The sequence below is a fragment of the Alligator mississippiensis genome, chromosome 1 (genome assembly GCF_030867095.1).
Source record: "Alligator mississippiensis isolate rAllMis1 chromosome 1, rAllMis1, whole genome shotgun sequence".
NCBI classification, from domain to species: Eukaryota; Metazoa; Chordata; order Crocodylia; family Alligatoridae; genus Alligator; species Alligator mississippiensis.
This window is the reverse complement of record NC_081824.1, coordinates 215,646,727-215,667,953: the sequence shown is the minus strand read 5'-3', so window position 1 is coordinate 215,667,953 and position 21,227 is coordinate 215,646,727. Positions and strand designations below refer to the sequence as shown.

The 21,227-nt window shown below is 45.0% G+C and overlaps 1 long non-coding RNA gene and 1 pseudogene across 1 annotated transcript in view; one reads left to right on the top strand and one right to left on the bottom strand.

Moving 5' to 3' along the window:
* The window catches only part of LOC132246625 (uncharacterized), a 34,322-nt gene extending 13,365 nt beyond the window's left edge, over nucleotides 1-20,957 (bottom strand). The window contains exons 1-2 of the long non-coding RNA XR_009457997.1: nucleotides 20,814-20,957; nucleotides 4,322-4,557 (exon numbers count right to left, since the gene is read on the bottom strand). This is a non-coding gene — a long non-coding RNA (uncharacterized LOC132246625). The remainder of the gene's footprint in view (nucleotides 1-4,321; nucleotides 4,558-20,813) is intronic.
* On the top strand, nucleotides 16,424-18,545 carry LOC102574668 (kinesin-like protein KIF2C; annotated as a pseudogene).
* Nucleotides 20,958-21,227: the final 270 nt, after the last annotated feature.

Sequence of the window (21,227 nt, the reverse complement as noted above, 5' to 3'; positions counted from 1 at the left end):
TATCAACATGCCTGGACCCTGCCTGTCCCTGCTACAGGGGTACCCACCAGGTTGTGGGGGCTGAGGCTAGAAGGTGCTCTGTACTCACCTTTCACTAGAGAGGCAACAGGCGTGGCATTTCCTGGGGACCACCACACCACAAGCAGCCTCACTATGCCATCCATCCCTAGCAGGGTGTAGTTTTAGGTCATGCCCAGGACCAGGAACCTCCTCTATGCTCATAATTTCTACCCTTGACCTCCAGGTGTTCTGAGAGCAGCAGCTCTGGCTGGGTGATGTTGTCTCACTGACAGCTCAGCCCTGAGGGCCTGGGTTTATAGTGAAGCTGCTCAGCCCCATCCTCCAATCCCAGAGCCCTCCCAGGGTCATGTGGCTACCTTATTAGGTTGCACCACACCTGCCAGCTGCTCCACAGCTTGTTCAAGCCTCTTAAAGTAGCAGGCACCAAAGGTGCCCTGCCACATTCACCACCAGTCTTGTAGATTTCAGCAGGTATGCCATCTGACCCAATAGCCTTATTGTTCTTGGTTTCCCTGATGGCACACCAGACTTGTAGAATAGGAAAGTTGGTGAGGGATCCCTTTTAGGGGGATGAATTTAATGGTGGTATCTGCCATAGTTGACTCACAATTTGGGAATGCCTCAAAGTGGTCTTTCCATCTAGCTGGGATAGGTTAATTGTCTTTGAAGAGTGTTGAGCCACCCTGAGATCCCAGGAAAGTAGGAGCTTGGGAAGCTGGGCCGTAGATGGACTTCATTGCCCAGAAAAAGATATGCATGTCATGTTTGTCAGCATAGAGCTGGATCTCATTGACTTTATCTTGCCACCACTTATTTTTGATTTACTAGATCTTTCTTTGAGTTTTTCTTTGAGAAACTAATATATGTCTTTCTTCTGATAAGATGAGGCATCATCTTGCCAAGCAGAATGATCCTTTGTCTTCCAGTCACGGAGGGCACAGAACTTGGCATCACTCTCATCAAATCAATCTTGGTGTTGATAGGTGTTATAGCTAATGGATTCAGCACAGGCCATATGAAGGGCTGTTTTAAACCCCTTCCAGAATTCCTCAATGTTGTCATTTGTGTACAGGGCAGAGAGCTTTCCATAGAAAAACTGTTGAAGATCCTTACAGACCTTCAGTGCTTAAAAAGATGTGGGGTTGAGATTCTTTCACATTGCTTTTGCCTGTTTTCAGTGTTTCAGAGCAAGCCAGATGTTCATAAGGGATCTGATAAGATGGTGATCTATCCAGCAGTCATCAGCCCCTGGCATTGCTTGCATGATGCAGATATCCATTTGATCATGGGCTCTAAAAATAACATAGTTGAGGAGGTGCCAGTGCTTAAAGAGAGAGTGTGTCTCCAGGTGGTCCTGTATTTGTCACTCTGTCGGAAGATGGTGTTTGTGATGACAAGACTGTGCTCTGCACATTTGCTCAGGAGAAGGATGCCGTTGGAATTGGCTTTTCCTGCTCCTTCCTTGCAATGGTGCCATTTCAGAGTTCCAGGTCATGTCTGACTCTGGCACTGAAGTCACGAAGGACAATGATCTTGTCTTCCTTGTGGGTATTAGTCAATACATGGTCAAGGTTGGAGTAGAACTGTTCTTTGACATCTTTGTCAGCACCTAGTGTTGGGGCATATATGCTGATGACAGTGGTGTACTGGTTGTTGCTGAGCTTATGATAGAGGGTCATAAGATATTTGTAAATGCCCACAGGGAGCTCTGTAAGTTGACTGATCAGCTTTACTTCCAGAAGATGTAGCCTCCACCCTCTTCCTTCAGCTGACCTTCATCCAGTTTTCTTGTCTCACTCAGAGCTGCATTGTCAGTATTGTATCTCACTAGGTCCCTGAAGATGATGGCAGTTCTTCTTTCTGGTCATTCATTGTCTTGGTTATCCATCAAAGTGCAAACATTCTTTGTTGTAAAAATCATTGTCATCTTATGGCATTTTTGACTCAGAGAGTGATCCTTCTGGACTTGATTATCCACCCAGGAGCACATAAGACAGCCTAGGTTTAGGGCATCTTTTCTAGCCCCCTTCTCATGTGGAGTGAGCAAAGGGGATTTTGAATAGGATTGCTCAGTCATGGTAGCAGCTGCCAAATTGCAGCTCTCTAACTCTCTCTACCTCTCTAACTGAGGTGCAAGATGACCACCAGACTACTGCCACCTGTGTGCAGATTTGTAGCTGGAGACTGTCAGATTCACTAGCCCTGTCTCCGTCACTACTCATCCATCACTGTAGGGCTTTTGGAGGGCGGTACAGGAGAGTACATTGTTTCCTGTAGTAGAAACTTGTACGTGACTCCCTTAAGTACTGAGCTGGTAATATCTACCCAAATATCCTTATCTAGTTGGGTTTCAGCAACTCACATCAGATGGGAAACCTCATCTCTAATTTGGTCACAGGCAGATGACAACTTATTGACTCTATTTAATTATATAAGGTAGAGAATCTTTGTCCAACATGACCACACAGTCTTTTGAGACAAAGTGCAGACAAAACCAAAAGTTTAAGGATTAACATAGTAATCCTTGTATATTAGAGTTCAGATCATTACAATGGTTTCTGTACTCTTGAATGATTTTCTCTGTGGGGTCCTGCCAAATACTGACTTGCATATACTTGTTGTAGACATTTTGCAGAATAGGGGTAAATCCAAGCAACTCTCAAATACTACAAAAAAGCCATATCTTTCCTTTCTGGTTTAGATCTATTGACTTCAAAGTCAAAGAAAGGGAACAAAAAAAGAATGTTTCATAATTACGTAGAATATACTTGCTGATATGTCTCTAGCTTAGTTTTAATATCATATTTTGGGAGAGGTGTATGGAGATAGACATGAATGCACTAGAAAGGAACTGAAAAAGAAAGGCTATCATAAAAATCAGTAATTTTATGGAGTTCACATGGAGGTATTCACCCACTATGATACTAATGTGACAGAGTGCCCAGGGTTATTTTACCTCAACAGTTTCCACTTACTCACGACTAAATATGACATTTCTAAGTTGATTTTGTGAATTCCTGCAGGAGCTTTCGTTTAGTTCTTGACATGCTGCAGGGAGGCATAACTAGAGTAAAGTGTTACCACTCATGTCATGCTCATTTAATCTCCTTTTTTTGGATGCTACATGTGGACCTCTATTTTACACATTCTTATATATGGAAAAAGTTTTTCTGTTTACTGGTTAGAGTTCATGGAAGAGATGCTGAAAGCATTAATGCCACACAGCTAATTACCCTTGGTGCTCTTATTACCACACCAATGCAATAAGATGATGTGCCAGGAAGAGGAGGCAGGGATCTAATTGAGGGATTCCAGGGGGTAAGGCAGCTCCTCTTGTTAAATTGAATTTGTTAATCTTTTATATATGAGGAAAGGACAAATGGGAAGAATTCCTCCTTGTTAAGCATTTACCAAATGTTGGGTTATTTGAGCCCTGGGGAGAAGTAAATGTATTCACCACTTAAAGGTTGGAGCATTTGGTCTTCTCAGTTGGAATGCATTCCCAGTTTGAGAGGAACATTTTTCCCACTTGGAAAGGTTAGCAGTCTTTGTCTGTGGGAGTGATTTAATATAATAGACCATGATTGTTGTTGGATTATTATAGTAGTACATTGGCACAGTTATAGTTAAAGTTTTGGCAGAGTTCACATCATAAGCTGCTATTTTACAACTCAGCTGTAAAAGTTTACTTCGGCCTGAAACTTGATATACAAGATCTCAGTCCAAGAGTACTGTTTTTTTTTAAACCAAATTAAAAGAAAAGTAGTTAAAAAGTGTGCTGGGTAATTTCTTAGTTATATGAGTATTAAATCCAAATTGAAATTTACTGGTTGAAGATACTTTATGGCATCTGTTGTACTCCCAAATGATTTTGAACTAAATCAAAATATTTTGAAACAGCTTAGTCCATGGTGTGGTTTATTCACTTTTAGAATTTTGAAGGAAAATTTTGAAAGGTAAAACAGCTGAGGCAACATATGTGGAAAAGGGACTAATGTGCTTGTGCAGCAAGTAGGTTTTTTTCAGTGGTTTCATTACCATGAATTTGCATTGAGCACATGTGTGTATTACTATTTGCTCTCTTTTATTTTACTTTTCTAAATACATAACTGCCATCTCTCATGTCAATAATTTAAATAAATATTTGCAAGGAACAGCCCAAGGCAGCAGACAGAACTGGGCCAAAATTCTGTAAATCTTTTGGCTACCATCGAGTAATATGAGGACAATTAAGGTTCGTTCTTATTTAAAACATACGCAGATCAGCTGTTCTCCTAACAACTGGCTTTGTTCTACCTACCTTGTTTGTAAAGGTGCAGTAGCTTCCCACCTGTTAAATGGGCATGCCATAAGTCAACAACAGAAGCAGCAGCCAACCTGGAAATGGGGCAAGTTGGGAGAGCCCCTCTCTCTTTGGCTGTACTGAGCTCATGGCCTGGTCAGTGACTGGTCAGTGCAGGTTGCTGCTGGACTTCAGGGCTGGACACAGGCTTGGGCAAACTGGGTGGCCGCCCAGGGCCTAGACAGAAAAGGGGCCTGAAAATGGTGAAAATAATAATTATTATTATCATTATCTCTGGCAAAGAGGGGCCTGATACTAAAAGTTTGCCCGGGGCTGCCAGGAGTCTAGGTACAGTGCTGCTGGAGCTCCATAGGAACAGTGAGCTCTGAACTGACCAGCTGATCAGGACAGAGTTTGGTACAAGCCCCTGTTTTCATATGGCTCTGAAGCCCAGGGAGTGAATGCTGCTACAGTTTGCCTTTCCCACTCTCTCCCCCTCCTCACTGAATACAGCAGCCAGGGAAAGTAGGTGGTGGCAGCTCTCACCCCCTGGCTCTGGAGTTGTGCAAAATAGAGGCTCCGGCCAGATCCCACGCTGACAGCTCATGTGCAGCACAGCCAAAAGGGAGTACAAGTACACCACTACAAGCCCTCTGGATCTACCCCATATCCAGTATTGTTTTGGCATGGTTGGTTACACATTTAGAGACATCTTTTGACATACAACACTTTTGTCATCCTTAGCATTTCTAATGTCATTAACCTCTTCTATTTCCTGGAAGCCACCATTATGATGCTTCCAATACTACCACATTTCCCAGAGGGTCTAAGAGCTGTGAGAATGAGTCTATTAAGGCAGCATACTAGCTGGCAGAAAGATATTTCTCTTCATATGTGGCAACTATTGGAATACGCTGTCCACTTGCCAGAAACGAGTAATCTGAATGGACCACAAATGAAGTTCTTCCTCCAAATGTACATATTTTTTAACACCAGATCCTAGTATTTTGAGATTCATATTTTGACCTAGTAAAAGATGGCTTAAAGCTACCTTTGACCTCCTTTAACCCTCTGAGCCAGATATGTACCTCCTGGATGCATGAATATACTATTTACATGTGAATACATACACACACAATCACTAAGGCCAGGAGAGAAGCTTCAGTTAAAAGCTAATATGCTGTACCTTTAATACACAGATATCATTTTTAGTAGCAATAAAAAAAGACCAAACAAAACATTAAGGGCCAAGTAACCTCTAACATTGAGTTGCCTGGACTTTTTTTTTTTTTTTAGTTTGTATCAACTTTGTAAGTGATATTTGTATCACAAATTATATTTATTTTAAATGTATTAAAATATAATGCCATTCTATAAATAAAGTTATACGTTTCTTGCCAATGTCGGCATGACACTAGTTTAATTAAGCTGGGAAGCAGAGAAGGTGTGGGAACCAGGTTTAGATAATGAAAAGCAATATATCTGCCAACACTGGAGAAATGCTGATATTGTAATAATGCTGATATGAATACTTTTTACTGAGCATCTCAAAGCATTTTGCAAAGAGGGTTATATATAATATACTGAGAAATGATCAGAAAACAAAATTTACACTGGGAAAATAAAACATCAATGTTTTCCCTTGTTTTAATGTCTCACCTTCATTCAGTAAGAGTCATTGACACTATAGTACCTCTGCTTTCAAGAAACTGAGTCCTCTAAGGTTTCTGGTAAAGACAATGGGAGTTGAGGATGATCTATAAATTGCAAGATTGACACCCCAGAAAACATTTAATTGTTCTAGACTCAAACCTGCTCTTACTGCAACCAATGAAAATATCACCACTTTGAGTAGGATTAGTTCTGCTGTGGAGCATTCTCCATGTTTGACAGGTTTTATACTGACGTAACTGATTTCAAAACACTTGTACCAGAATAGTGAAAGAACCTCAGTGTAGTATCACAAAACAGTCTGCTAGACCTTGTGAAACCCTTCTAGGATCCACAGAGTCTTGGCAAAAAATTAATCTTTTCAAGGTTCATATAAAAACTTTAGACAAACACAGAAAGTCAAGTAAACAGGCTAGTAAACCGAGGCACCAGTACAAAAGGCCCCAGGATACTTTGAAATGTTCCTCAGGAGTGTTAAATCTAATGCCAACTTTATTCCACTGTCCTTTGCAAATCAAAAAGCACCCAGTAATTTCATTTAATTTCTCTTGTGTTCAAAGCTGCATTTTTACTCAGTGTTTTGCACATTATGGTGACTAATGGTGAAACTAATTTATTTATTCAAAAAGCATCATAAATAAAGAATCCAAGTAAAGATAAATATAAAGATGTGATGTTAATCTGGCTCAAATAATTAAAATACAATGCTAGAACAATAAATATTTATTATTTTCTTCTATCATACCCTTATATGGCTATATGAGGGTATGATGGAAGAAAATATGGGTAAATTAGGATAATTTTCATCAATGGATGATGATCATTTCTGTATTTATTACAACATTTTCCACATAACTGTTTTATCTGATGACATTTTTGCACATATATTAAACATATGTGACAATATATACTGTATAGCTAAATATTTGACCATTGCTAATGCTGCAATATTTAGAAAACATTTCCATACTGTCAAATATTTTATGATTTTAAGTAACATATTTTACAAGGAATAAAATAACATTGTGAAGATATTTTAAAGAGCAGAGAGACATTCTGTTCTCAGGGACCAATATACATCCCATTTGCTTCACTCATTTCAGAACACTGAGACAGATCCTGACTTATTTTAAAGCAGTGGGCCAGATAAGAAAATAACACAGGCAAGGAAAAATGTACCTAGCCAAATCCTTGGCTGGTGTAAAGCACCAGACGATTCTAGACACAAACCCACTTTTACTAAAGTCAATCAAAAAATATCCTCTACATCTCAGTGTGAGCAGTATCAGTTCCAATAGAATATCCTCACCTTTCTAACCAGCTTTATACTGATATAACTTTATTGACTTCACAAATGCAGTGAATACCTTTTTTTTTTACCAGCTCAGAAAATGGCCTGTGCTTTTTAAACTGAATCTCTCTATAATACATATTTAATAGAATAGCAAAAAAAAAAGTGGTATAAGGGGTCTGAGTTAAAGTTACTGTAGGAACCTTAATTCTTTAATTATGATTTTTTAAATGTTAATGGCATAGCTGTAACCTGAAGATATCATAAAATATTTTGCATCTAAAGTAGTATTAATTACACACCCCCTCCCGCCCCCATAAAAGAACATTGTTATTGTTACAAACACTCACAAGTCAGGAAACATCACATTTGTAACCTTAATAAATACATTTAAGAGGATCAAATTAATTATTATGAAGTATTTAATTACCTTAGTATCTTTTCATAGGACTCCTGTCTTATTCAGTGCACTGGATGGATGGTGCTCACCCAGCAACTATTTATTCAATATATTGTTTTATCTTTGTCCCATGTATGGCCTCATGTCCTCTTTACTGCCCAGTGTTCATATCCTGCTCTTACAATCTATTTATTAATGTCTTTAATGGGCTTTTTTATGTGGCTCATCACTGCAATATCCAAGTGCTTCACAAACATGAATTATTTTTACACCCCTCATGAGATGAAGGGGTATTATTACCCCATTTTACAGATGGAGAACTTTAGTGCAAAGAGATTAAAGTTAAAAGTATCTGCTAATTGTGGGCACCCAATCTGAGAGATGTAAGACCTGATGTAGCTTTTTATATACTCAAAGAACAGCTCGCTCTGATGGCACAGCTGTGAGTGGTCAGCACTTCTGCAAACCGTGGGTCTCAAGTCAGGCACCCCAAGGACTACAAATTTAGTAAGCACTTGTGAAAAGTTTGTTTCCAATGACTTGCCTAACCTCACAGACACTCAGGGTTGGAGGCAGTGGTAGAATCCAGCCCTCCATTGTATCACTCAACTGTTTGACTCATAAGACCATCCTCACCTTTCATGCATGCATGCGTGTGTGTGTGTAATTTCCTGGGGTTTTTAGAAAAGACAAACTGAGAAAAGAGAAATGTTATCACATGGCATCATGTGGACACCCAGATCCTCCACCAGAAGGGCTGGGACCCTTAAAGTAACTGTATAGATCAGTGGTTTTCAACCTTTTTAAACTTGAGGCACCCCTTTATAACATTGTGGAATTTAGTGGCACCCTGTGCAAGGACTATTTTTTTTCTTACAGTGCTTACCTCCCTTGCACCATAAAAGGATCTCATGAGGTGAGAGCATGGCACAAGGGTGGTGCACAGTGCTCCGAGCTGGCACAGGCTCCTGCTCAGCAGGATAGATTGGGGACCTTGGGGGTGGGTCATTAGATCCTTGAGAAAGACAGCTGCCCCTGCAGGAGGCAGAAGGGGGAGATGGTGGCTGCTGGTGCAGAGGCTGGTGCCACATAAAGGTGGCAGGGGAAGAACTCTGCTGAGCCCTGGTCTTCCTGCTGTCTGCCCTCTGCTTGACCCGTCTCTACCTGAAGCGGTGAGCATGGTCCCTGCTGCAGCAGCTGCTCCCCTGCGGCTTGAATGGCTCAGAGTCACCTTTCACTGCAGCTGCTCCCACCAGCTCTGGGAGCATAGGAGGAGCAGGGAAACAGCCCTGTGACCACCTGCAGCAGACCATGTGATCATTGCAGGGGCTTCCTGGAGACAGGAGATGTACTTTTCAGCTCAGCTTGTTCCCATGCTCTTTCCATGTTCCCAGAGCTGGAGGTGGGGGCCCTGGGGAGTGGCTGCTGGGATGCTGAGGCAGGGTGCCCAGCATGTGGAGGAGCTAGTTCTTGGCTTCTCTCACAGGGCCAGGTGCCATGGTACCCTGCTAAGGAGCTCATGACACACTGGCAGAGAATCGCTGATACACATCTCTGCTGTATGAGCTAACATGGAAACTGATAGCAGCAGTTGGTTGTGTTCCTCTGTGGTAGGAATGAGATACTCTGCCAGTGGGTTTCATAGATAACTGCTGATTGTAGAGTATGGGTGAGATCAGTCTTGGGTTTTGTTTCAAGCTCTGGAGGGTATGTGCTTCATCAAGCAAACCCTCTTCTGTCACTTCCCCCAACATTCAACCCTCTGCCTCATTCCTTCCTACCTAACCTATTCTTGTCTCTGTCCTAGTCTCATCTCTTCCAAATTCCAGTCCCATTCTCTTCACTTAGGCAGTCTAAATCTCCACTCATTAGTCTTTAAATCCCAATTTCCCTGACCAGGAAGTCCTAGTTTTACCTCCCTAGCAAGTCTCTCTCCATTCCCTGTCTACTTCTCACTCCTGCTCTACTTGTCAGGCTGTTACTAGTTTAGTCTCCTTGGCCAATCCTTCTTAACATAATGGCTAGGGACAGACATTACACATAAACCAGTTTAAGTGATCAGAAACTGATTTAAACCTGTAACAGGACAGATGTTCAGTGCATATAAACCAGTTTGAAAATGGCTGAAACCAGTTTGAGATAAACCTGGTTGAATGTAGTATCAAACTTAACTGATTTGGCTCAAACTGGTTTATGTAATGTCTGTCCCAGACCCCTTGCTGGTTTAAGTTAAACCAGACACCCCCAGGATCCTGTCATGCTCTCTGGGCTGGGCAGGGCTCTGCTCCACAGCAGGACTGGCCCCTCCCCTCTGCTCCCTGGCTGCAGCTCCAGCACAGACTTGCAGGCTGCTCCTTCCTTTCCCCTCACCACTCCCTGCTAAGCAGGAATTCCCCTCTCTCCTCTGCCTTGCGGAGAAGTATCTGTGTATTAGCCAGCAGGCCACATGCTGGCTCCTGTCCATGCTGTGACAAAGGCAGAATCAACAGATAGCTGGTGGTGTCCCTTTGTTGTTTTCTTACTGGGGTGATGAACACTGGGTTAGGGGTGATAAACACTATTATCAATTTCCTGCTAGGCTAATCAGAGCATCCTGCCGGGGCCTAGTCATGCCCCTCCTCAACTCAGTACTGTGGAAGAGAAGGGACAGCTGCTCTAACACCCCCTGGCTTCTAGCCTGAGCCACTGCAGGAATGTGCTTGCATTTCTAGAATGAAAAGGGAATGTCTATCCACCTCCAAATCAGTTCGAGCTTTTCACGTTAGACTAACCTGCAAAGATTGAATCAATTCAGGCTCAGGCTTTTTGAATGTCTGTCCCTAGCCAATATGCTTCCTGCCCTCCCCACATAATTTCCCATCCTAGGTAGCCTCCAGTTCTAATCTCCCTTATAAGGTTTCTCAATGTCACTAATCCCCCCCCCCCCCCCAATCCCAGGATCCCATCCAGCTCTAGTCCTCTCAGATTCAAGTCAGGTGATTTGTTTCCATAAACTGCCTCAAGGCTCACAGATGAAAGGGGGTGGAGTGGGGAAGCCACTGACAGTGTGAGAAATGCAAACTCTTTGCAAGTGGCTGACATTGCTTCAGCTGGAAGCAGCCATTACAAGGGAAGTCCGGCTTCTTACTTGTGGCCCTGGACTGAAGGGAGAATGCTCAATTATATCATGGGAGATGGTGCATACCCAGTCTGGTCACACATAGGAACTGTGAAGGGAGACAGTATGCCATGTGAATGCTGTACATGCAGTCTGGTCAGCTGAGGGAGGTTTCATACCCTCAGTTTGCACAGATTCATGTTAGCTGCTAAGATATAACAGGTCTCCATTTAGAATATATGAACTGCGATTTTTTCAGGCTTAGAACTTGGCCAAAGTTGGGTGGATTTTCATAGGAAGAGCAAAAGGCCCATCTGTCAAAGGCTGCTCTCCTGCCAAATTTCATATTTTTTCTGCAAAGCATAAGTGCATTTTAAAAAAGAGATTGCCAGAAATATTTTAATATTGAAAAAACAACATATTTTCCCCTAACCTCTCTCACAAAAACAGCTGAATTGTTTCGGCTAAAATTTTCCAGAGAAATTCAGCCTGAAATCAACATGTGGTACAAAAGCCTGAAGCCTAAACAGCCTGGCAAGGATACCGAATAGGAAGCAAAGTCTTATAAAGTATAAACCATCCGCTAATCTTAACAAAATGGGGTGCTACCAGCCCTCCCGGTAAAACCAAATATCCCAGAGAGGTCTTTGTTGTCTCTAGCCACTCAGAATTTGAATTTCTCTTAACCTTCATATTGAACACAGTTTTCCTCCCCAGGCATTTAGAGCCTAATCCAAAACCCATTCAAATCAATGGAAAGACTCAGGCTGAATCCAACAGTCTTTGGATCAGCACATTTTGTCCATGTGGTATATAAGCAAAGACATACGAACTGTCCAAACGGCTTACGGAAGGAAGCAGATGAAGAAACCGTTAAAGGGAATGCTGGACAAGTGCTTAAAAAGAAACCTTGAAGAAGAGTGAGAGTAAGTTGCCGCTCTCTCTCTCGCTCGCTCGCAGTAACATTCCAGTGGGAAAACAAGTACTTTAACTTTGAGCCAAAGAAACAAAGTTATCAGAGCTTTCATCCCGGTCCTCATCTTCTCTTGGGGAATGCAGGTCTGTCTACACCTGTCCAAGAGTTCTGTTATGTCCCACAAGGCACAAGGGAACAACATGGTCTGTGCATCTCATCAATTTCTCATTACCATTGGAAGCACCGGTTCCTGTCAGCTTCCTCTGCTAGTGGAGTTAAAACTGGTAGTTGCTGCTGCCAGGGAAACAGAAAGATGGAGGGGCAGGACCACCTTTTCTTTTCCCATTCCTCTGTGCATCAGAAGATACAAGGCAGATAGATTTGCTCTGTAATCTATGGTTAAAGCCTCATTGGCTTCTGTTCACTCTTCTGATTGGGCCCAAAGGAGATGTAGGAAATGCCCCAAATGGGATTTTCACTTTTGAATTGACATTCTGAACTATTCCAGACCATAAGCGATTCTCAGCTCAGCCAGCATTGTAATATGCTGTTCAGTACAGGGGAGTCTCAAATGGAATAACATAATTGAGCTTTTGCAAAGTACATCAGGAGAAGGAAAATTAGACAAATGCTTTCTTTATGGTGCATGGCAGAAAGCTTTGCATACGGCCAAGCTGGACGCTTTCTGTCTTTATGTATTAACTGGAGGAAAATGTGTATGCGTGAAAAGCTGACTCAAGCTTCGATTTCAGCACTGGATTAAAACACTTGGCTCAAGGCATATGGAAGAGGGTTCAGGTTTGAATTGTACGGTTTGGACTGAGCTCTGTAATGTAGCTCTGAAATAAAACATATGAATTGCTGTAGAGCTCTGGAAATGTTTAGATTCAGACCCTCTACACACACACGCTAGGGATGTAGAGGAAAAGTAGAGGTAGGAGTCTGCTGGAGCAGAGGTACACACTATCTGCTTTAAACAGCCAGCATCACCTGATAATACAATCACAGGCGATATTCCTTTCAGCAGCCCCCCATTCCTATACTAACAGAGTTTCTCCACGTCTCATCCAATCCTGCTCAGACTCTTGCAGTTCACATATTAATCTGTTTCTCCCTTTGAGGAGAATGTTTTTGGTTAGGAGGTGCAAGGGGTGGGGGGCGTTGTTTTTTTGTTTGGTTTGGTTTTTGTTTTGTTTTTTACTAGAGGCCTGATCCTGCCAGAGACTAAGCACCTCCTGATACGTATCATGCCTTCCCCTGAAATCAGTGAGAGCCATAGTTGCTCGGCACCTTACAGTATAAGGTCCTATACTATGAAATCAGTGAGAAAACCAAATTCACCAGTCTCATTTTACACAAAAAACTTTTCAGATGGTTCTCATTTCAATTCTGACAAACCCGCACTAAAAGATATATTCAAGTGAACAAGACACATTCCTTTTGGTCAACAGTCAATAGCAGAACAGCCAGTTATCTTAATTTTTAAGATATTAAGAATTGTTTTAAGCTTCTCTACTTGGATTTCTTTGCAGACAAAAAATAAATAAATACTATAGCAGGAAGAAGAATGGTAATTATTTCCCTAGAGAATAATAATTTTGCAATAAATTTCAAAAACAGCATGATTTAGCAAATTAAACTGAGAGCCAAATATTTAAATACAGTTAACTTCTTTGAAGCCAGTGGTATCAAAATTTATTTCCAATACCCCTTTAAAATGCTCCTCGTATTGAAAGAATAAATGCAGAATTCTTGACAAGACCTCTAGTTTGTGCTTTTAAAGTAGCCAGAAGTAAAAATTAATTCAATGTTCTTCTCACTGGAAAATTACCACTGCTCATTCATCTTTTTGTCATGCTTTGGAACGCACTACTTATTAACTGATACAATAATATTAATTGACAAAATAATATTAGTAACAGTATCCTGTTCAAAGCAGCAGCATGTTTTAACTTTGTTATTCAAACATTAATTTCATGTATGAAATCACATTTTTTAGACCTCCTATCTAGCATTGTTCTCTAATTTGATAAATATCTTTCTAAAGATGCAAAAAAAAGGTAAAAAGGACTTCCTTTCAAAAGAAAATTTGACCAGTCTTTCCCTAACACACTTTGCAATTAAGGCACAAATATCACAAAATCTATGAATATTTAGCATATGTATTTTTGTATGAAAAATATGCATAGCATATGTATTTTTGTATGAAATGTATTTTCTCCATTTCTGAACTGAAAATATAAATTTGTCCATGAGACCCTGGACTACTATATATTGTTCCTGCTCTCTCTCTGCTGTGATGAATGCCATCTCCCAGAGATGTTGATTCACGCACACTTTGAGGGTTTATAGTGCATTTCAAATAATATTAAACACGTCCGTTTAAATTTTCTTTTTGCTGGTTTTATTTTTTTTCTTCAGAACTCGTCATTTAATAGGTGTTAAGTCACCTTCAAAGAATTTGCAAATCCTTTGAAGTACGGTGCAGAAAATAGATTTTAACAGCTTCTTAACAGTTGCAGGTAATGTGTAATAATTTTTGAAAGCACAATGAGAAAGAGCAATTTGGTGCCATGATACTAAGCTTAGTCACTGCCTCCTAGACTGAAAATGTACTCTGCTGAAGACACTGTTACAAATGTTCTTTTGTGAAGCTCTGTAACATTACAATGGTATTGGATATGAATGACAGGGATTTTTTTTATAACTTACATATGTTTCAGTTTCACAGATAGGATTCTTCTCCAATTGAAGACAGCAAAATGATTTTCTTTTGTATCAAGGCTTTACTTTATAACAACAATTGCTAAAATCTTGCTTTTCCCCCAAGCAACTGTCATGTCTCTAGACAATCTATTTCTTATTTACAAATCTGCTCCCCTGCCTGCCCTGCTGCCATGGCATCCAACCACTCAGAGTTAGGTGGACTCAAGGTATTAGGACAGAGCAACGGCATGATTGGAAAGGTGGAGAAGTTTATTTTTGGAAAAAGGTAGTCAAGGTCAGTGGCATCCAACCGAGAGAGGAATTCGACAGCAGCTGCCAGAACTGAGAGTTTACATGGATGTGTGGCAGGGTACCTTTGGTGCGTGCCACTTTAAGGGCCTGAGCAGGCTGTGAGGCAGCCTGCAGCTGACTGCAGAACCAATCAGATGGTCACATGACAGCCAGCAGGCAGCCTGATTGGAGCTGGGCTGCACAGTCTCAGTATAAGAGCAGGTCCTGAGAGGCAAAGCCAGCAGTTGTTGTAGGGATGCTGCCCAGTTAACATTGCCCACTTGGAGCTCCTCTGCTCCCAGGTATGTCTGGAGATTCAGAGTAGGAACTATGGGGATGGTGGAAGTTCCTAGGGTCTTTGTGGGGTCCCAAGCCCCAGGGAGAAGACTCTGGGCCTAGAGAGAGTAAGGCCCAGCCTAGGAAGAGGCTTATAGCTTATGGGCCTACACAAGGGCTAGGCAAGCCCCTGATTAGAAGTGGTAGGGGTGAGGCCAGGAGCTCAGGTAAGCCCAGTTGAATGAAGTGCTGCCTCATATAAGATCTCTGGGGCTCTAGACAAGCCCAGTAAGAGATAGATGTTTATGGTGGTGCCCAGAGTGGGGACCCCTGCTGACTAAGAATGTCAGCTGCTGCTGCACAGTTCCTAGGGAGTTCCCACTGGTCAAAACAAGAGGGCCAGGGCCAAAAGGCTGAGGACGAGTAAGCCCACTGCGAGGGCAAGTCAGTGCTGTGGAGAGTCATCTGGGACCCCAACTGGCCTGGAGGTGGGGCCAGAGCCTAGGGAGGTCCCTTCAGGGAGAGGGGACATCACTGCAAAGGGAGGACAGGCTCAGTTGGGCAGCAGACTGTGATGAAGGAGGCTGAAGCACAGCCTCTGGATGGGAGACATTCAACGAGGGGTCTGACAGAGATGGGGCAGAGGAGGAGTGCAGTTCATGAGATGGGGCTGCACTAGGGTGCTAGAATGAACATCCATGACCCCTGGAGGGATGAAGAAGGACCAGGGCAGGTAGGGCTGCACACCCCAACAGAAAAGCACAGGGCCAGGGCCTATAGGTGGGTCCTGAGGCCCACAGGGCATAAGGCCCAGCAGCCTCAGTGATGGGGTGGAGTGGAGTAGTGGCCCCAGTGAAGGAGTGAAGTGAGAGCCAGAGGCCATGTAGAGTAGGGTCTGTGGTAGTCCGAAGGACTGCACATAGGCCAGCTGGAGTAGAGGCCCAGTGAGGGGCAGAGAATGAGTGATCCCACTGGGAGCGGAAGAGCAGGCCCTCTGGAGTAACTATGTGGTCCGTGCAAGGGATGGCCAAAAGCTAGAGGCCTGGAGTCGCAACTGGCCTAGAGGCAAGGCAAGGGCCTTCAAGGCCAAAGGTCCCGGAGAGGGCCACTGCTGAGAGGGAAAGGGGTTTAGGGAGTTTGTGGCCCAGGATGATAGCAGAGGTTAGGTTGCCTGAGTAGGAGGGATCCAAGTTAGGGTCCAAACATTAGACGGGAATATACTGGGGCCCGGTGTGGGGCCAGAGCCATATAGTGATGCCACCTGCGAGGCATGAGACACTGTAAACAGAAGGTCCGAGCCGTGTATAGTGCCCTTGGCATCAAGGCATTAAATGGGCAGCCTCCCGCCTTACAAAAAACTACCTATTTTATTACAAAAAAGGTGTGGCAGAAAAGGCAGGTGGGCGGACTACCCTGCACAGGCAGGTGGGCCAATATTGTGACATGCCCTGGGGATGGCCCCCTGCCACAGGATGATCAAAGAATTCCAAGCCACCTTGGCCTGCCAGCCCATATCCATGGATGACCGACTGAAGACCACAGGTTTTGTGTGTGCATGAGGAAGCGGGCCTTCAATAAGCAAGAGCTTCTCAAAAAGGAATGTGTTGTGCTCACAGTTCCCAACAAAAGCATCCTGCTGGTGCATGAGCCCAAGCCCAAGCTGAAGGATGACCTAACAAAGAATCTGGATAACCAGGCCTTCAAATTGACTGCTCATTTGATGAAAGAGCCTCCAATTAGATGGTTTATAGGTTTACCACAAGGCCTCTTGTGCAGACTATCTTTCAGGGTGGGAAGGTTCCATGTCTTGCATATGGCAAAATGTGTAGCAGCAAAATGCACACTATGGGAGTAGACTTCTTGGGGTGAGCTCAGAATGCTTTATGGGGCTCTATCAGTTTGCGTCACTGAAAAAATGTCTTCTTCCTCCAGAGCTAGCTGTGGTACAGGAATCTGAACCTGGAAGTCTAAATGACATTCTTTAAAATATATCATGGGAAGGTCTTTGACCTCCTGAACAAGAAAGCAAAACTCCAGGTGCTGGAAGATGGGAAGCAACAGAGGGCCAGGTGGTCAGCCTCCAGGAGCAACAGGTCAGCTGCACTGAGGACATCATCAGGATGATTGGGATTGAGAGGGCAGTGCCTACAGGACACCCAAACAGATCAGGCATTCACCAAGGTCTTCCCAGTTACACACCTGCTTCCAGACTCCCCTCCACTGCCGCAGGAAGCTCCATGGCAAGTTTCCCTTGGTGGACTTGGCTGGGAACAAGCAGGGTGTGGGCACCTCCAGCACTGACTGGCAGGCACTCATGAAAGGGGCAGAGATCTGCAAAAGCCTGCTGGCCCTGAAGGAATGCATCTGAGCTGTTGGGCAGAACAAGTCCCACATGACTTTCCAGGACAACAAGCTGACTCAGGTGCTGAAGGACTCATCATAGGCACCAACTCCCACACCTGCATGACTGCTATGATTTCCCCAGACATGGGCTCGTGCAAGTACACCTTGAACAGGCTAAGATACACCAACAGAGTGAAAGAGCTCAGCACTCACAATGGGGGTGCCAGCGAGATGCAGCTCCATATGAAGACTGAGGGCAAGGAGGTGGAGACCAGCAAGGAAGGGTAGGTCTTCAACTTGATCAGCTGTGCAAGGATGAGAGCGCTCTTCCCACATTTCCAGCTCAACACAAATCAATGAGCTGGAGGAGAAGGTGGTCAAGGGGCCAAGAGATGAAACCAGAAAATGGCCAAGTGTGATGATCTCCTGGAGATGATAAAGGAACTAGGTTATGACTGGGAGACGTTTGCTAGCCAAGTTCTGGGGTCCCAGTAGCTCACTATGCAGCCAGAGGAGTAGGCCAGCAAGAAGAGCAAAAGGAAGTTACAAGTGAAGGGGGAGCTGCCTGTCCTCCCACAATGGGGGACCATATTCCAGCCTACAGAACATGGCAGGAAGCAGGAACTATTTTAATGTTGCAGAGTCACAAATCTCCCTCCTGAACTCTGTTCGATTTTTGTAAGTGGGGAGAAGAAGGGGGAAATAAAAAATAAAAATTGATTGTAACAGGACCAGGTCCCCAGGGGCAGTTGTCATGGCCCCTGGTGGCCATAAGGCTCCTGTCTGGCTCTGGTTCTAAGGTAGCCTTCCTTTGATTACTCACCTGCCACATGTTGTTCTTATTAAAGATTAGGGAAGGAAGGCTGCCCAGGGGTCTTAGAGTAAGCCCTAATCCATTCAAATAACCAAAAGGTCCCTCCCAGATCCCTCTGGTCTCAATTCAGCCCTTAGGCAAAATGGGCCCTTTCAGCTTGTTTGTGTCTCCCAGGGCACCTGTAGGCTTAAGGCAGGGGTAGGCAAACTGGCAGATCTGGCTGGCGACCAAACTCCGTTTCCCAGTTGCCCCTGCCCATGGGGCTCCTGGCTGGTCTTCATGAAGACCAGCCAGGCAGGAGCTGCATGGGCAGGGTGCATGTCTAGGCAGGGAGCTGCTCTAGGGCCAGAATCTTGGGGTGATGACAGCACAAGGCTGCAGCAGAGCCTCCACTCCCTGCACACCCCTGCCAGCAGATCCAATTCTTATCACAGGGGCACATGAGCAGTGGATCATGCTTCTGCCCCAGCCCCACCCCCCTACCCCAAGATCCCGGGGTTTCCCTGGCCCCGTCCTCCTGTCCTGTTCCCAGCTGTGGCACCATTCCAGCCACATTCCCTGACCACACAGGTCCTGCTCCCAGTTGTGGCTGTGAGACAGATGAGCTTGGGTGGCCAGGCAGTGGGGCTGGGTCTGGCAGTGGCAGCCTGAAGAAGTTGCCACCACAGGGGTTGCTGGGAAATGGAGTCTGCTGTGGGCCTGATCTGGCCTGTGGGCCAGACTTTGCCCACTCCTGCCTCAAGGGCTAATTCTGTGGCTCCAAAACCTTCTCTACACCATGCCCCATGCCTTGAAGGTGTTTCTTTGCCATTATTCTCCTGTGTAGGGGTCTTGGCCTTATGGTCCTCCTCCACTTTTGCTCTTGCTGGGCCTTTTTAAGCTTAGGACCATGGTACTGGACCTAGCTTCTGAGCTCCAGCCTCCTGACCTGTCTCTGCCTTCCTCTAAGTTGCAGGACCCTGACCCTGTTGGTCTCCAACCTTGGCTTCTCCTGGACCTTTGGCCTCATCTGGGCTCTGGCCCCACTCCTGGGCCAGCTGAGATCTCCAGGCTCCCTGTCCCTGGAAGTCTCCCTGCTCTTAGGACAGTTGACACCTCCAGCTTCCCTGGCCCTACTTGTCCCTCCTGGGCTACAAGTCACTGACCCAGCCTCTCACCTCTTGCAGGCTTCAGGTCCTTTGGCCCCAAGCTCTGACCCTCTGGCTACACCTTGAGTCTGCCCCAGCAGGGCTCAAAGCAATCATGTGCTCTTAGGGCACTAACAGGACCTCCAAAACCACCAATATAAACTGTAGCCTCAGAGATAAGCCCTCTGGCAGGCACCACCAAATCCTCTCTAGATCTGGCATAAAATAAAGGCCATCTGCCTGTTTAAACAAGTCTCACTCTGCCCCAGGTAATATTCCCATGTTTCCCAGCCCTGTAGAGTTGCTTAGCCCAGGTTCCACTGTTATCTCAGGAGTCTTGCTGCAGCCCTGCAGTCAGAAGCTCCTCTTGCTGTGACTCTTAGGGCTAGACTGCCTGACTAGCTCAGGCCCTGGGCTTATATGGCTCAAGGTTGGCCCCTTCTGGTCAGGTGAGTCACTATTCAGCCCCTCTCACCACCTGCAGGCTGCTTCTCAGCCAGCCTCTCCTCTTAAAGGCATCCTAAGTGCCCTGTTACATTGACAGTAAAACAAACAAAAAAGTTACAGTGGACAGTAAGCTGAATGTGACAGGAGCAAGCTTCCAGGCCCAATTTCAATATCAGCCTTCGTCCTATCTATGGGCAGCCCACCCACCTTGCTCTTCTGCCATGCCTTGTTGTAATTTAATTAAGATGATAATTAGGTGGGAGTCTGCCCTTCAAGCACCCACAGTTAAAGGGCAAAATGTACACACTCTGACCTCCCTTTGCACGTGTCCCATACCTCACAGATGTCTGACTGTGTGTTAAATCTCTGGTTCAAGGCTGGGCCAAACTGGGTACACAGGGGTCTCTCACATGCTGCCTTCGTGGGCCACATACACCGCCCCACTCTCACTGGGGCCTCTTGCTCTCTGCTGTCTCTCACAGGGCCTCTATCATTCCACCTGCTCCAGGGCCACATTCATACCACCCTGCTCCCTTGAGCAACCCCGTAGGGTCATCAGGCTTTGCTTTCCATGCCTTGGCTAGTTCTGGCACAGCGTTTTGGGCCTCTCCTGCAGCCCTCATCTGCATGGAATGGGGCAATTATTCAACTCTAGGCCAACTCCACTCCTAGCCCCACACCGGGCTACGATGTCCTTTCCTTGGGTCACCCTTCTATCCCTACTCTCGGGCCATGGGATCAAACACCCCCCTCAGGCTCAGGCTCTTCCCTATAAGAAAACATGGCCCTAACAACTCTGCCCTCTCTCTAGGGCTCAGGGTCCTCTACCCCTGCAGGCTCAAGTGCTGCTGCCCAGCTTGCCTGGCCCACCTCAGGGTCCTCCACCCCTTTGGGGCTTCAGCAAGCATACCTGCCCCCACCCTCTTGCTCACACTATACCCACCCAGAGGTGGGGGCTGGGGTTTAGGCACCCCTATATGCCTTTCATTGGTGAGGTTTGCAGTCCCAACATGTAAGTGACACTGCCCTGCCACAGGCAGTCCTACCAGGTCTTCCTACCCCAACAGAATGCAGTATTTGGTCATGCCCAGGACCAAGGGCCTCCTCCTTCCCCATAGCCCCTTCTCTTACCTCTGAGATGTTCCTGGAGTATTAGTTTAACAGGGTGATGTTCCTCCCATGTTGGCTGACAGCAAACTGCTGCTGCAGCCTTGAGAGCTAGGCATTAAAATGGACACCCTAATCAGGCACCTGCTGGCTGCCTGCTCCAGCCCTTAAAGTGACAGAGCCCTAAAACTGCTCCATCACACTGCAAATGAGCCAGCAGTATGCCTTTGTTGAGAAGGTGGCTAACAGCATACTGGGCTGCATTAGTAGGAGTGTTGCCAGCAGGTTGAGGGAAGTAATTATTTCCCTCTATTTGTCACTAGTGAGGCCACATCTGGAATAATATGTCTAGTTCTGGGGCCCCCACTACAGAAAGGATACAGACAATTTGGAGGGTCTAGTGGAGGCAGTGAAAATGGTGAGGGGGCTGGAGCACAT